Source organism: Falco biarmicus, chromosome 9 (assembly GCF_023638135.1).
Source record: "Falco biarmicus isolate bFalBia1 chromosome 9, bFalBia1.pri, whole genome shotgun sequence".
NCBI classification, from domain to species: domain Eukaryota; kingdom Metazoa; phylum Chordata; class Aves; order Falconiformes; family Falconidae; genus Falco; species Falco biarmicus.
Window position 1 is genome coordinate 24,279,715 of NC_079296.1, and position 16,874 is coordinate 24,296,588.

Sequence of the window (16,874 nt, forward strand, 5' to 3'; positions counted from 1 at the left end):
CTCATCTGAGGAGCTATCTTCTTCCCCCATACTTAAGCTGTGGGAGGCTTTGGGCATGCCCCTCATTGCAGACAGGTGTGCACAGAATTGATTTGCAGGTGATCTCAGAGCACTACATTTTAAGACATAATCACACCAACCTGGCACCCAGACAACAAACAAAGCCTTTTCTCAGAGAGGGTCCTTACAAGAGCAGCTTTTTTCCTACGTTCATGTCAAAGACATTTCAGCCAGTGCAGAAATGGAATATTGAGGAAATATTCTGGCATGGCCAGGTGCACAGTCCTGTATTATGTGTAAAAGTGTGTAAGAGGTGTAAAACTTCTGTTAGAAACCATATAAATGACTACAAGTGCATCCTAGACTGAGGAGACAGAAGCCACCAATACGAATGACATCCCACCCTGCAAAGGTCTCCGTCTCCAGATGTTGACAAGTTGCTACAACATCCCAGCAGCGCCAATGCCAGAATGAAACCACTGATCTCAGCACCCTGAGGAGCAGGGAAAGGGGAAGCATAACACCAGGAAAAGGGTAGAAAGCAGGAAGTGTATGTATAACAATTCTAACTATATTGTTATCCTTTCTTTTTCGGTAATAGTTAGATCAGGACTATTAATGAAAAGACTTGTTAAGATTCTACTATATTAACAATAAACTCTTGGTTTTATATATATACATACGTGAGGTGTTCTTTCTTTTTGCCCATAAAAGAAGGTTTTTGAATATAACACTTTTCATAATACAGATCCTTTGTACTCTGAAGTCCTTTTTGGAAGTAGAAGAAAACATTTCAAAATTCACAAGCATGGATGTTCTCATGGTATTTTCAGCCCAAGTACAAGCAGCTTATAAAAATCTCTTGAGAAAGACTACTCCCTTAGTAACAATTAATCTAAATGTTCCTCTACCAATATCACTATCTACTATACCACACTAAAAATTTATTAGATGCGTAGAAAAAATATCTACTGTCAATCTGGAGTGTTTGAAATTTATCTTACTACACGATGCTTAACAGTACATGTGTTTTTAAGGAGGTTGTATGAAGCGCTTTTCAAATGCCTTCACATTTTCAAAGTGAAATGAGGTGTTTAATAAGATTCAGTTCAGTATTACTACTTTTGGTCAAAAACTGCATATTGGGGAAAATATTACAGTTGTTCAGCAACTCAGGTCTCCACATTACAATGACACATTCTTGACATGTATTGTTTTAGGCCACATGTAAGGTTTGATGCAAGAATTATTAGGTGATGTTCTTTGGATTGTGCAGCTTAGGAGATCAACAAGAACAGACTTAAAATCTGTGCTTCTACAGATCATATACTGAACTAGCAACATTTATAGAGGATGACTTTTTTATTTTTTTTGATGAAAGAAAATTGCTTGGAAGTTGCGAAACACTTGATAAGGTTAAAAAACTGGGCAGCATAATGTCAGTGCAAACACTAATGAATATGAAACCCAGTAGTAACACATTACAAATTCTGCCTTCACAACACTGAACCCCAGAGGACCTTAGCTGTTCCTTGCTGTGAACGCCATGTTCCTTAGCACAAACCTTAGCATCTCCGTTTCAGTCTCCCATCTCAGCCAAAAAGGCAAATGTCACAATTGCAGAGTACAAGGAATTACTTCTACACATTGCTGAGTTTTAATTTTACTGCAAAGAAAAGCAAAACCAATGATTTAGCACCACATGGACACAGAATGCTAGATGTGTTCCTAAAATTCTGGGATCCAGATCTATGCTGGATTAATTTATGTAGATCAAAGCATGAAAATAAGCAAGGTGTTCCTGCAGACTGTGGGTTGTGACACAAACTCTGTTCATAAAAACTCCCCAAGAATTTCTTCCTTGTGTCTTTTTCCTCCTTCCCAGGCATATTTAATGTGTGCTACTGTTATTCCCCCACATCTCCCTACTTGGGAAAGTGATGTTGGAGACTTTTAGGAGTGGAGAACATAGGTGGATGCAGCTGGGAAGAGGTGACCAACATGGGGTGGTATCACAGGCTTAAGCAAAACCGAACTGCCCACACAATATTTTCAGGGCTGCTCTGTGCTCAGACCAGTGACTTGCAGCCACTGGGTGACATCCCCTGCTCCACTGTTAGAGACTCTGAAGCCAGTACTGCTGGACATGATATACTCTTTGGGTAAATAAATGCTTCTGATATCTCCATTTTGGTGCTGATGGAGCCAAAAGAACAAAACAGAGAACAAGTGGGGCACATGAAGAACACTTCATCTTGGGGAGCCAAAAAGGACTTTTGAAATAACTCCTTTCTATTCATGTAATGAATAATGACCCACCTAGTGGATGAGGGAAAGGCTGTGGATGGTGTCTACCTAGACTTCAGTTAAAGCCTTTGACACTGTCTCCCAAATCATGCTCCTGGAGAAACTGGCTGCTCATGGCTTGGATGGGTGTACTCTATGCTAGGTTAAAAGCTGGCTGTCTGGCTGAGTCCCAGGAGTGGTAGGAAATGGGGTTACATCCAGCTGGTAAAGTGGTGTTGTCCAGGGATCTGTGCTGAGACCAGCCCTGTTTAATATCTTTATAGATGATCTGGATGAGAGGATCAAGTGCATGCTCAGCAAGTCTGCAGGTCACACCAAGATGGGGGGAGTGTTGATCAGCCAGAGGGCAGGAGGTTCTGCAGAGGGGTCTGGGCTGGCTGGGCTGATGGGCCAAGGCCAATTGCATGGGGTTCAGCCAGGAGCAGTGCCGGGTCCTGCACCCGGGTCACAGCAACCCCACACGGCGCTACAGGCTGGGGCAGAGCGGCTGGGAAGCTGCCGGGCAGGAAAGGCCCTGGGGGTGCTGGCTGATGGCCGGCTGAAGGTGAGCCAGCAGTGCCCAGGTGGCCAAGAAGGCCGACAGCATCCTGGCCTGTATCAGAGACAGTGTGGCCAGCAGGACCAGGGCAGTGCCCGTCCCCCTGTACTGGGCACTGGTGAGGCCGCACCTGGAACACCGTGTTCAGCTTTGGGCCCCTCACTTCCAGGGGGACACAGAGGTGCTGGAGCGTGTCCAGAGACGGGCAACGGAGCTGGGGAAGGGGCTGGAGCACAAGGCTGATGAGGAGCGGCTGAGGGAACTGGGGCTGTTCAGCCTGGCCAGGAGGAGGCTCAGGGGGGACCTTGCTGCTCTCTACAGCTCCCTGACAGGGGCTTGCAGGCAGGTGGGGGTCGGTCTCTTCTCCCAGATAACAAGTGATAGGGCAAAAGGAAACAGCCTTAAGGTACACGAGAAGAGATTTAGATTGGATATTAGGAATAACTTCTTCACTGAGAGAGTCATCGAGCATTGGAACAGGCTGCCCAGGGAGGTGGTGGAATCACTGTTCCTGGAGGTGTTTAAAAAATGTGTTGATGTGGTGCTTAGGGATGTGGTTTAGTGGTGGACTTATCAGTCCTGGGTTAACCATTGGACTTGATCTTAAAGGTCTTTTCCAACCTAAATGATTCTATAATTCTAATATCTCCTCCTCTGTCAGGAGTGGAGAGTTACAGAGAGTGGCAGGAGAAAGAAGTTAGCACCTTGAATCAAAATTTGATTGCTGTCTAGGCATAAATTAAGCTGTAAACTTACCCAGCCAGAGAAATTAGTTGAGGGAAATGTTGGCATTTCCAGACTGGAAAAGAAAACTGACATCCGCTCACATGCATGTCTTGTTTCAGTTAAGCAGCTCACTGTTAATAGTCAAAGCTGTGAGGTAGCAGATATCCAGCTTGCCAGTAATGAATAACAAATGCGCCTGCTTCACACTGGGATGTCATTTCTGTTGGGGTTTGCATTCAAAATTTCAAATGCTATTTCCATCCTCACTGAATCGCAGAGCCACCAGAAATACATATTTCTTCAGCTGCATATGTAAAACCTAAGCAGTGCTACAATGGAAGGCAAACCCTTAAGCACTATATACCAGTGGCCTCTTGATGATTCCTTGAGCTCTTTCCTCTCAGAAACCAGCACCTGCCCCAGAGACAAATCATCTGCATGGACAGTGATCAACCCTTGTGGGAAGGAAGAAGTCTTCATAGCTCTTCAGACTTTTCCTTTGTCCTGGTCATAGTTACAGACTCAAAAACTCTGCTGGTTTTAATGTACTGTTGGAGAAACAGGTACATCTCCTGCATATGTTGATTGATTGTGTTTTATGCACCTAAACCATTGATTTTCAGGATGAGAAACTCTTCTCATGCAAATCCTGTGAGTTTTCAAGTGCTGGAACATGCCATCCTGGAGAACACTAACATAATCAGTTAGCAAAGCTCCAAACAAACACAGATCCCCAAAGAGGTGGAGAGACAGGGACAGAGACACAAGACACCTAAGAAAACTGCAAATTATTAATAACTTCAGCATAGGGTAAATGAGATTATATTTACAAGCTCTCTGAACAGAGGATATAGTTCAGATGAAGATAACGGTTTCAAGGTCATTTACGATCAGCCCCTTACACAAATATCAGCACATATAAACATGAAATCCACCTTTTGTGAAGACAGTCTCCTTCGTTCAATACAGCAGGAACACTGCTCAGCAGGAATACTTTGAGCAGTTTTCAGCAATGAATGAAAAAAATATTTATCATCTGAGAAGAATACACATAAAAACATGTCTCTAATGGAAAAAAGCAGGTTTGAGAATTTTGAGGAGGAAATAGAGTAGCAGTCTCTAAAAAGCTATTGTGGAAAAAAAAAAAAAAAAAAAAGAGTATGTTCTCCACGTTGTAGGTTAACATGTGAACTGGGTAAGTGAGATTCACATTACCTTTAAAGAGGAACTTTCCAACAGAAAGGAAGATGAAGGACTGAGATGGACATCCTGGGAAGGTAACAAGGATGAAAGTGTTTTAGGGCAGACTGGACAACTCTCATTAGATTTAACACTAGCACAGATGGATGAATTAAATGACCACTTGAAATTTTTTCCAACCATATGACTTTATGAAATAAAGTGCATTTGTGGGAACTGAGCATTTCACTTTGGCATGTGCCTGACTAGTAGTGGATATAAGATGAATTAAAGACTGAGCTTGTGATGAAGGAGAGAGAAAGGTGTTTAATTCTTAGCTTCCTGGGAAAGTATCTATTCACCTTTCAAACTTGGGTAATTTAGGTAGACACAAGATGTATGATCCAATCCTCTGTAACAAGTAAATGGCAGAGGAGCTTTTAAACATATTTATTTCTGAGTCATGCATTCAGCTCTTCCGTAAGGAACAGACTATTTGAAGATCAATCTTTAAGTAGTCATTGATGTGAGCAACATTTTCTTACTCTCACAACACTGCAACTGAAAGTAGTTCAACATAAGACATTAGCATTTTTCTCTGTATCTACAGCCTTCACAAGATCTCGTGGCAACACACATCTCTGTGTGACACTAATGAATGTAGTATTGATGCCTCAAAAAAGGTGCATCTCTAGCAATGGGCCACAACAAAGCATGACTTGGTGTAGCTAGGTTGAAAGTGCTCCAAGGGAGGTTTTGGCTTTGGGCATCACAGGGAAACTGAGCTTCCCTGTATGCACGGTACCCTTTCTTACCTTTTTGTTTAAACAATGCTGAGACAAAACCTAAGACTATTTATACAAAAGAACTTTTGCCATTTCCTGATGTCTTCCAAAAAATCACACTTCAGAAACAGGACTTGGCACACAGTATTTTCTGTACTTTGTTTGCCTTGCTCCAGAGAGTTAAACAGATTGTTATGATAGCAGGGGCCTCCGAAAACCACAGGGACATATACAATGGTATGCGATGTGCAAATGCTGGAGCTAGAAATAACCAACACAATACAACTGCCTAACATTGCTCAGAGCTGCAGACTTCGTCCCAAAGTAGTACAGGGGCACTTGCATGATGCTGTCTCTGAAACACCCTGTTCTGTTTCTGCAGACTAGTCCCACTTTCTTAATCTGACTGTATGATCTGTGCCACTGTTACCCCTAGATCATCTCTCATTGCCTAGAGCATACATAGCCTAATTCAGGTAAGATAATGTCATCTCAAAGGAGAAAGGGGTAATGCAAAGCCTTTTAATGTTTGTTCACTTCAATGAACCTTGTGTCCTGATAACAGTGACAGAAATCGAGCTGAGGGGAGATCTGAAAAAGAAACGGAGTGGTTCAAACAGAAAAGGAAGCCCTTTTTATAAAAGCCATTTGGAATATATGTATGTGAATATTACTTTAAGCCTTTAGGAGAAAGATTTATGAAATATATGTGAAAGCAGAATATCTCTGAAAACATCTCCAGGAGACTGGCAGAGGAGGGGATTTATTAGGTGGGATTTCATTGTAGGAAAATAATGAAAAATGTAAGAATTGTTCAACAGCAAGTTTGGTGGCATACCTATAGCTTCTTGCCACTCAGCCATAAACTGGGAACGGAGCATCTTAATTTACTAGAGAGATTTTACAAAGCAGGAATTAGTACAACATAGTGGGGCAGCAAGACTGAACAGTGTGACAGACACTTATCGTTGTGCAAGTCTGACAGTGCAGTCTCATCTCAGTTTAAATGCAGTCATTATGGGCTTTTTAAGGATACTGTAGATTTTAAATTGTACTGTATCTACTCAGTAAAATGTAGAAAACCCACAACTGTTAGTTTAAACACTTCTTTATATTAAAGCCTGTAGACTACCATAACCACCCTGCACTGCAGACAAAGTCTGAGGGAAGCAATTGATCAAGAGCATTAAAAATATGTTGATGCCTGTAGTTACCAATTTATCATATCTACCCTCCTGCTCTTTTTTGTAGTGAAATGAATGATGAACCCATTCCAAATCATCAATTCCTGTAAAAGGTATACCTCCAAGTAGGAACATGCTAAAGGATTTATAAAGAGCACAGTAGGCCTGGATACATTGTCTTGTTTCACATTGCTTATACAAGAAACCTTAAATACACAACTTGATTGATCTGTATATTTCATCAAAACTTGATTTAATTTATCAAGGGGAGGATGCCAATTTGTGTCACCAACAGATAAAGTCAGGTTAGAGTCGAGCTGCTGGCTCAAACCCTGTTTTCATATTGCCTTTAATTGTACTCCCTATTCTCTTTGGCTAAAGGCACAAGTGTGAGACCCTTCTCCTCCTTTTTAAATGTTTTCTGAAAAGTTTAGGTGAACAAGACAGTAATGTCACTTACTCTGTGTCTGCACAGGACTTGCATGATAAGTGAAGTTGCAGGTTTGGTAATTTTTCAGCCTCAATGCTATAGTAGTGATCTTTTCACAGCTCTGGAGAAGTCTGATTAATCTCTGCAAACTGAATTAAGGTGGAATTTGAGGATTTTTACAGCAGATATGAGACCTAAAGCCTGTGCCACATCCTAGTGGTGCACATAGCCTGAGATATGCAGCCCATGACACAAACAGGAGTTGTGTATCTAAATTCCATAGTAACCTTCAAAAGTTTGTGTCATTTTTATTCCTGTCCCTTCTTTCAGCTGATATTTTTCTCCTTCACTTGACCTCTAGATCCCTCTATTCTTTAGGGCAGTAATTCTTTCTATTAGCAGCCGTGAAATCCTTCCCAGTTCTGCCCCTACTCCTCTGAATTGAGCCTGAGTGTTTGTCAGCTCAGGAATCATTTCAGGAAATCCTTGCTAGGGGAAGGGACCCAGTCCTTACTCATCTCCCTGACTATCAGATATGGGTGATATTTCTACAGACATCTCTCAGATGAAAGCCTCTTGCAGCTTATGAGGCTTATTCCCTGATCTGACATCTGCTCACTACACAGAAACAGTTCAGTAGTCATCTTGTTTGCCTGCAAAATAAGACGTCCAAACTCAAAGACAGGTCTCCAAGTCAGCCTAGTTTTGAGCACCTGTGTTTTCCACTGATTTAAATGAAATATCAGAAGAGCTATGCTCTTATGAATTTCATTCCACTTTCCATGAAGTGTCTCCATAAGTGAGAAGATGTATAATTCTGAGCCTGATTTCAGTCTGATTTAAAAATGCAATTCTGTTCTTTCTGCAGCTTTATTGGAAAAAATATATTTCTGAGCTGTGTTTTCTTGCTTTTTCATATATAATTAATTATAAGGGAGGCTTGTTATTTAGGGAATAAGATACTCTAATGTAAAGATGTCACATCTGTTAGATAAGAGGACAGTGAAATCTGAAGCATTACCTGTGGCTGAGCTGAATGCTGATATTCAGTGGCTCTGATGTAATTAAAGAGTACATTGCTCAGTCTGGTCAGGAACATAGGAATAGAAAACACTATTTAGAAGAGGCTGGATTGTTAATACAGAGCCTGATTCAACAAAGCACTTGAGTATGAGCTTCAGATTAAGCACACATTCTATTCTTCCTTCTACTGCAAAGCATGTTAAAGTGAGCGTATGCATACTTGTCTTGCAGAATATGTTAATTATGTTTAAAAAAATAAAACTTGCAGGGCCCACTTCACTGAGATCATCTCATAATCTTTAACATGTCTATCCTCCCAGTCCTTCTGTGACAGAAAAACCTGCTATTATCTTCATTTTTTTTATTCCAAACAGGATGGTGAAGAACAAGAGAAAAAAGACTAAGATCATGGAATTATTTAGCCCTTCAGTACCCCACTGATTTTGATAATGTGAAGGCTCCTAATAAACTTGGACAATTTTCTGCCAGTAGGAATAAGGTACTCTGAATTATTTTAGCAAATATGGGCCAAAAGTCCTAGTCCTGAAAGGTGCTTTGTGATGTTTTGGGATCCCAGCAAAGCAGCTGAGCTTTCTTCTTCAAACAAATGCAAAGTGAAACTTAAACTCACATTTCCTGATGCAGAGCAGGACACGTTTACCATACATCTAAGGTATCCATATTTACCAAGGTTACAGTAAATGAAACATTCTTAACATCTGAGCTTTTAGGTTTGACTCTCACCAAGGTGTCTTTCTCAGACTGTCAGGTGCTTAGATGTCAGTCTGAACTTGGTCCAGAAGAATATGCTAGGTAAAATTATACACAGATTAAGTAATCACATTGCTGAAGTATTTCAAGCTCCACTTAAAATAGATTCATAAGATACAGTTGGCTTGTTTTATTACAAGAAAAAGAGATTAAATCTAGAAGATTTGGGGAGAAAAATGTGTATCATTTGTTTAAAAATGAAGTATTACAACTGATGATCCAACATTTTTTCTCTAGAGCTGAAGGAACTTAACAAGATAAAAATAAGTCATGGAGAGTTTAAAAAGTACTCTGATACCACATTGGAAATGGATGGGGGGGGGGGGGGGGAGAGGGAAAATGTTGATTAATATGATAAACTCCTAAATTAGATGAGTTCTGTTAATGATTTCATTCCAAAGTTCCATTTGCCTAAATCTTGGTAAAAATGCTTTATATGAAACACTCTTCCACAGTCATTGAAATCAATCAAAGTTTCAAAGATGGCAGTACAGTCCTTTGGCTGAAAATTCTTAGGAATTGACTTTAAATGTCCAGCATCACAACACAGTACACTTTCCAATTTTATTCTTGGTTCCAAGAAACCTGCCACAGGGCAGGAAAATGCTTCTGACTTCCATTAGCCTTTTCAGTAGGACTGTCATAAATTTCTTCCCTATCCTCAGGATACATCAACAGGAAGACAGACCACTGTATGCACAAATTAAAACTAATCTGTTACAGAGAAGAAAGGTAATTTTGTTTCAGTGCATTTGTCTGTGTGCATAATTTATTATATTACAGACCAATGAGTTTGGCATGGAAGAAAAAGAAAAGAGTTGACTAAAAATAATAGAAACTACATTCTAAAAGCAGCTAAAAGTTCTAATTTCCTAATGAGCTCATTTAAACCAGGTAGATGACTGTGCTCTTTGTTAAACCAATTGAAAAATAAATTGCATTTGGAAAAGCTTGCTAGCACAAATCCACATAGAAGAGGATTATATTCCAAGGAAAATATGTGAAGCATATTAGAATAAGAACTGCAATGACAAGAACACAATCAAGCAAAATAATATTGGGAGTAAATACAAGAAGCTTTGTGATGAAACACCAATCATAGAGTCCTGAAAAATGACCTAAATGGCTATCTCCAGGGTTGCTGCTTCATTCCATGAAGTTTATTTTAGGGTTGAGAAATATTTAGTTGCAGATGCTGCCTTCTAGCTCTATTAGGAATTGAGACAATGGCAAAAGGCTTAAAACATGTTACGAGTATAGTATGGCTAAACAAGCAGACACACTTGATATAGTCCTTCTAGTTACTGTTATTATTATGGCAATACTTATACGTCCTGTCAATCTGTGATTAGATTAGCTCTGCTCAAGAAAAACATAGATGAAATAAAGTAGGAAATGCAGAATGTCATTTTGTGGAAATGAAATTTCTGTCTACAGAAATACCCCATGTGCGTTCAGCTGAGATTTCACTGGGGAAGAGGGTCTGGGGAAGGTTTGATAATACGTAATGGAAATGTGTAGCAAGGCTTCTTTGATTTTTCATTTCAGACTGGATTCTGGGCATCCATTCTGCAGATTTAAATGTAACATTGAATGCTGAAATAGCTCCTATTTCTTCTTTGCGTTTTTAAATCTGTCCAAGCATAACATAATTCCACCCCCTTTCTCCCCATCATTTTCTGGTTTTAGTCTTGATCAGAAGAAAAGTAACTGTCATTACCTCAAAACCCTTCCTTCTGACACATTTGCAAAAGGGCTGCTCGGTCCTTCCCATTAGAAGGCTGGGAAGATTAGATGGAGGATGGATGTGGGTGCGGCTGGGTTACATGTACGCACTGGGGATCAACGACAGAAACAGGACCAGAACTCAAAAACCTGAATCCAGGTGCAGTGTTACAATCCTGCACCAGAGCTGATGTCGACAGGGAAATAACTCACATCAGGGGATAGCTGAAAGATTTTAAATGCCTGTCATATTTGGGAACAGTGCTACTGTAATATTTAGGTCCACATCTTTCTGCTACTCCCTTTCCTGTGCTTCAGCTGCAACCTGTTCAGAAAAAGGACACCCTCTTTCAAACCTTCTCTTGGAGCAGTTCTCACATTGAGCTCCATTAAATATTTCCAAGCAAGTAAGTTGTATTGAGTCCAGACTCATTTTGTTTTCAAACACACAGACACATGCTCTTAATCTAAATACATGGTGAAAACAATGCCTTACCCTGCATGCAAACAAAAAGAAGCATCTATCTTTTATGGAAATATATTATTGATATACATAACACAAAGTAAAGCAATACCTATTTTTTAATGTCAACCCAAGCATCAGTCTTGGCTTTCTAAAACACCTAAACCCCCATATAAAATGTTATGTATATTCCCAGTTTAAAGAAAAAAAAAAATCCAAACCCTTAGTATTCAACGACAGCCTGACATTATTTACTGCAGTTGCTTAATGGTCTTCCACTAAAAAGAAAAAAAAACCCCACAAACAAAATAACACACCCCCCCCTTCAAACTAAAAATAAAATTAAATTTATTAAATAGCTTAAATAGTTCAAAAAAGTAAATTCCTGCCAGCTAAGAGATGGTCAGTAGGGTAGAATAGAACGTGATTTCAAGGATAGGCTCTTAATCTGTCTCTTAACATATTAAAACTGCTGCCAGTCCTCCTGGACACCTTAGCACCAAGAACACTGGTGTGGCCATACTCCTATCTAATCCATGCCAAAAAACCCATCAGCTTCAGCAAGACAGAATGTGGCTGCAAACAGGTAACAGAGTGAAAGGCTCTTTGCAAGCAGATATAAGCTCTCCCTGGGTGCACTCTGAACTTGGGTGCTGAACAGTTGCTGTACGCCCAAGGTAACAAGACTTCCTGAATGGCAAGGTGTCTTCCTTCAGGCTCACCTGTGTGCCACTTCCCTAAAGCTGATCTGTACTGCTTTTGCAGGTATTTAGAGCACAGGCAAATACCTAGCATCTGTCTGGAAAAAACAGGTATAGCATCCTAAGAAGCAACTGTAACCTCAGTAGCTTGAGTGGGAGCCATTGGAACAGCAAAAGAAACCTGTCCTTGTGCTGTTCCATGGGTCAGTAAATGACCAGGGGGTTACATTCATTACAGTTTAAACAAAGAGAAAGAATCTCACTGAACATTTAATCAAAGTCAGACTAAATCCTAACTGATATTAGCAGGGAAAGCTAAACAAAGGCAAGGCAATAGTTTTGTTTTATTTAAAGGATGCAAAAGGAAACCCATTTGTCCCAAAGTAGGTCAAGAACTTTCAAAGAATATTTGCACTTTTCCTTTGCATGTAGGGTTTGGCAAGAACTTTCAAAGAATATTTGCACTTTTCCTTTGCATGTAGGGTTTGTCATGACTTTGTATAATTACTGCAGTATGTGAAAGAGTGAAACTTTTAAAGAACTCTTTTGTTGCCAACTTTTTTGAGCTGGTTCAAAGCACTAAAGCTGGTATTTATTGTACAGATACACATTAGCTGCATTTCCCCAAACTTAGCGGGCTGGGCAGCAGAGGCAGTTGTTTTCTTTCTATGCCTAGCCTGGACAGTAGTGATGGGTTAGTAGTGCAGAGCTTACCCAGTCTTGTGCTAAGGCTGCAAGTTCCATGTGCAACACAGCAACTCGGTTGTCATACTGTGGATTTCAGGGTGAGGCAGGAGGTTCAACTTCTCAGGCATGTTGCTGAGACCTGTGCAAGTGCAAGTAGTCTGTTATTGCTTTATGATCTAAAAAATTTCAAATAAGTGTAGCCATACTGATGTTATCTGTCTATACTGCTGGCACTCTAAACCCAGTGATGTTGTCTCTAATAAATTATGAAAGTATGATGGGTATTTATTATCTTCTTGCCCTCCGTACCCTTCATGGAAAAGGTGGAGTGGGGCTTTTGGCAGAAGAGAGTTTTGAGAGAAGTCTATATCTTGGGAAGTGCCATCGCAAATGAAGATTTAACAGTGAGACCAAGGACTGAAATACCTCTTAAACCTCCACTGACTGCAAATGTATGCTCTTGCCAGGAAGGTGAGTGCACCCATGGCCAGAAGGAGCACCCACTGACATCTAAAATGTAACATTAATTGTCCCCTCGAACCACATCTATGCAGATCAACCCAGAGCTGATTACTACCTTTCTGTGCTTCAGATTTCTTTCTTCCCTGAGATTTCCTGATGCCTGTGACAGCCCATCCAAAGTGTCCCCCTGATGCCAAAGAACACCGTTCTGCAAAGGCAGCACCGTGGCAGGGGATCAGTGTCACTTTGACTTGCCCAGGGGTGCTTTCTGCAGCCGGCTGTCAGCAGGCTGTGAGGCTTCTCTCCTCATTACTGCCCCAGGTAGGGATGTGGTGTGGGGGCAAGCACAATGTATTTGCCTGTTATGGCTGTGCCTGCCCGGGCACTGGAATTACCCTCCTGCTGACGGCAAGGGAAGAGGGAAAATCAGAAACCCTGAAAAGAGAACACTTTACCCTTTCTCAGTAACTAGAGATGTATTGTGCCCACACAAGGGAAGGAAATTTCACAGGTTCTCTGACTACTTTCATCCCTTGGGCAACAAAATGCAGAAGTGGAAATCAGTAGGACTTCTTGTGAGCAGATAAAAACCAGAAGGGAATTTGAGGAAGGCAAAGAAAGTTAGGGATTCTGTCAATCAATACGTAGGTGTTTTTTCTATCAAATGATACTGAACATTTATGATAATCCTCCAGGTGCCCTAAAGAACTACTATTATGTGACAGACATGGCAATAGACCATTAATTATGGGTTAACAAATACCAGTTACATCAGGGTGTTGACAGAAGCAATTTGATAACAGAAACAGCACCATTGTATTACAGGCAGAGGGCCAAGGGCCATTCCCCTCTGGCTGGGTCACAGGCAATTCCCCTTTCCCCATTCAGAGAATAAAGCACCTTTCTGTTGCCATGTGGTCCAATGTGGTGGTCTTTCCAGTCAGAAAAGAATCAGTCTTTAACAGCTAAATAAAATCAGCAGGTTGACCTGGTCAACATAGTTACAAAGACACAAATACTGTTGAATGTCTCAGGTTTTGGATATCTAAGATGAGATAGATCATTGATGTATCAGACCATAAAGGAAATCCTCCTCCTGACAAGGAGCCTCCAACTTATATTTCCAGAGTTGGGATCAGAAACAGCAAGTTCTTTGACCCAGAAGTTTAGTACAAATCTGAGTTGCTTACTTACACTTCTTAATCCTGTTCTTTCATAAAGTCATCCTATACTCACAAGATTCTATTAAAATATTCAGTGCCTTCCACTCCAGAGATGGCTGCATTTCACAGGTGAGTGAAATGATCACTGCATGCAATATCTGTAGAGCACTTGCTGAACTTCTGTAAACTTTATTATTACTGATTCAATCTGTGTAAGAGGAAAAAGGGCGTCCAAATGGCACTTAAGATGGAATAAGGAGCCCTTCATAAAGCTATTAAGAAATTAATAATTACAGGAAGACAGATGTAATTACATCCAGAAGATCAATGCAGCTTTTAATGAAGAAGAATTTCAAGACCCTAAATACAAATTGAGATAAGAAACTTCTGAGACTTTCCCATGTACCCCCTGCTAGATAAACGTAACCAGACAACAAAGGAATTCTGATGTTACATAAGACAAAATTATTCTGGGGTCCTACCAGAAACATTGAGGAAGCTGGTCTGAGCTCCAAAAGCATGTCTTATGTTGATATATGATTATGCTTGATGTTTACAATTGGTCCTAGTAAGAAAAATTTTAGTGTGCTCACTGCAGATGGGGAAAAGATATAGAAAGTTGCCTCTTGTTCAATACAGCTTCTGTTTCTCAACGGAGATGAAAATCCTTAAAGACTCCTCAAAACTTAAGGAGTTGTAAAAAAATCATTGCTTTCCACCCTAAAGAAATCTCTATTTAATGTCATGCAGGTTATCACCAACCCTTGCTTGTGGTTAGAGCTAGAAGACATCAAAGGACACTTGCATGTTGAGTGTCTGTGTTAAGACTGTAGCTTGGCCCAGGAAGAGGAGGGACAATGCCATCGCTCCCTCGCTCTCCTTCATTCGAATCCCCTGGGCTTAGTGTGGGCAAGCAAAACATGATCAAAAGAGCAATTCCATTGAGCCAGAACTTTTCTTTAATTCCTCTCTGCTGTGGAGAAAGTATACAAAAAGGAACAATAATAGGTGACTCGTATATAATGAGGAATTATACAGGAACATGAGCACAGAGGAAACCAAACTGAATCAGCAAGCCCACACATGATTTAAAGTAAGCCTACAAACCCCAACCACTCCACTTAATGTCCAGCAATGAAGCAGATGCCCTTGACACAGGCACATACACACTACAGACGATTGAGTGCTTTGTCAAAATACTAAAGAAAAAAAAAAAAAAAAACAAAAAAAGAAAGAAAAGAAAAAAGTCCCTAACCAAACCAAACAAACCCAGAGCATCATACAAACAGAGCAAGGGGGAATACGCTATTGCTAAAATTCTAGGGTCCTGAGAAAGAGCTGAAAATGGTGATACTTGGAAGGAGTGTAAGCATCAGCTACAGAAAAAGACAAACAAAAAAACCCAGGGTTTTTGCCAATCAGCTCTGGAGAATAAATTCTTTCTTGACCTTCTCTCTTTCCACGCCTTCAGCATTCCAGTACCTCTCTGTGCTGTCCTTTACTTATGACTGTCTCCAAATCCCATAGATTTGCACCCCAATAGGAGAAGTAACAAATAATTCCATACTTGCTACATATCTCCAGTAAGTAAAAAACTTAATTAAAAGCAACGCTTTGTCTGATCAATGGGGGGAGTTGGAGGGGAAAAATAATCAAACTGTTCTTAGCACAAAACAGACATTGAAGAATAGCTGCAGCTAAAACATTGCAGAACATACTGTGAAGAACAATTCTTCACTCACTAAGAAGGGTGGGAGCGAGCTCTGCTCCAGACCTGCAGCTGTTACAGCTCTGCAGACTTTGCAGGAAGCATGCTAATTTGTACCAGCCAAAGATCTAGCTTACAGGGGAGTACGTTTGAAGGAATTTCCTGGTCAATACCTGTTTGAAGTTTGTTTCCTGCACTCATCAGAGAAGTTCATTTGTTGTGATGGCAAAAATAAAAGCCTCCTCTGAAGAGAAAGAAAATCCTCAATTATCAAACTAGTGGCTTCAGCAGTACTTTCTGAGAGAGAAGGTAAAAGGACAACCTTTCAAGAGGTTTTGAGGATTAGTGGGGATTTAATAGAAAAGGTACTGTAGACAGCAACTTGTGTCAGTAATTTGAGACCTGAATGGTCTGATTCAACAGGACAGAAGAGATGAGAATCTGACACTGAAAAAAAGATTCACCGAAACCAGAATAGTAACAGTATGAAACAGCAAGCCCAACTTCCTTTTCATAAAGTCAATGCATATTCTCTTTCTCAATCTGCTTCAGATCATGGTTACAATATTACTTCTGAGTGTACATTTGTCAGTTGATAAACATTATAGACAATATGTTGACTTGTAATATGCTGAGCATCTGGCTATGGGGTTCAGCTTGAAAAAACTCCCTGTTCTTAAAGCAGCAATATGCTTAAAAATAGAAAACTTTCACTAGAAAAGGATTGCTTAGCACTGTATCAGATGCAGCCACAAGGTGTGTAGAAAGATGTACAGAATGCCCAGCTGGGAAACAGGATGTCAGGGACTTTGTCTGCTCCCAGAAAAGGTCTTACATGGTATAGCCCTCAATAGCCAAGATACATAAGATTATTGATAAGAATTTGAAATGGAAATTTGCAAAGACATAAGAGATGCAGAAGACAGCAATTTAAGCACAAGATTGGCAACCCACCCATATGAGTTTCCTCTTAGTGGTGAGTTCTTTTTATTGTATTATGGGAGAGACTTTTGCCTGGCCAT

The 16,874-nt window shown here is 40.4% G+C and overlaps 1 long non-coding RNA gene across 17 annotated transcripts in view; it reads right to left on the reverse strand.

Annotated features, from left to right (window-relative positions):
• LOC130155336 (uncharacterized) overlaps nt 1–16,874 on the reverse strand; it is a 114,926-nt gene that overhangs the window by 29,486 nt on the left and 68,566 nt on the right. For 16 of the 17 annotated variants that reach the window (XR_008824026.1, XR_008824024.1, XR_008824033.1 and 13 more), the window contains exon 2: nt 12,547–12,658. This is a non-coding gene — a long non-coding RNA (uncharacterized LOC130155336). Of the gene's footprint in view, nt 1–11,352; nt 11,410–12,546; nt 12,659–16,874 lie in introns of all 17 variants that reach the window. The other variant, XR_008824030.1, reaches the window with a different exon arrangement.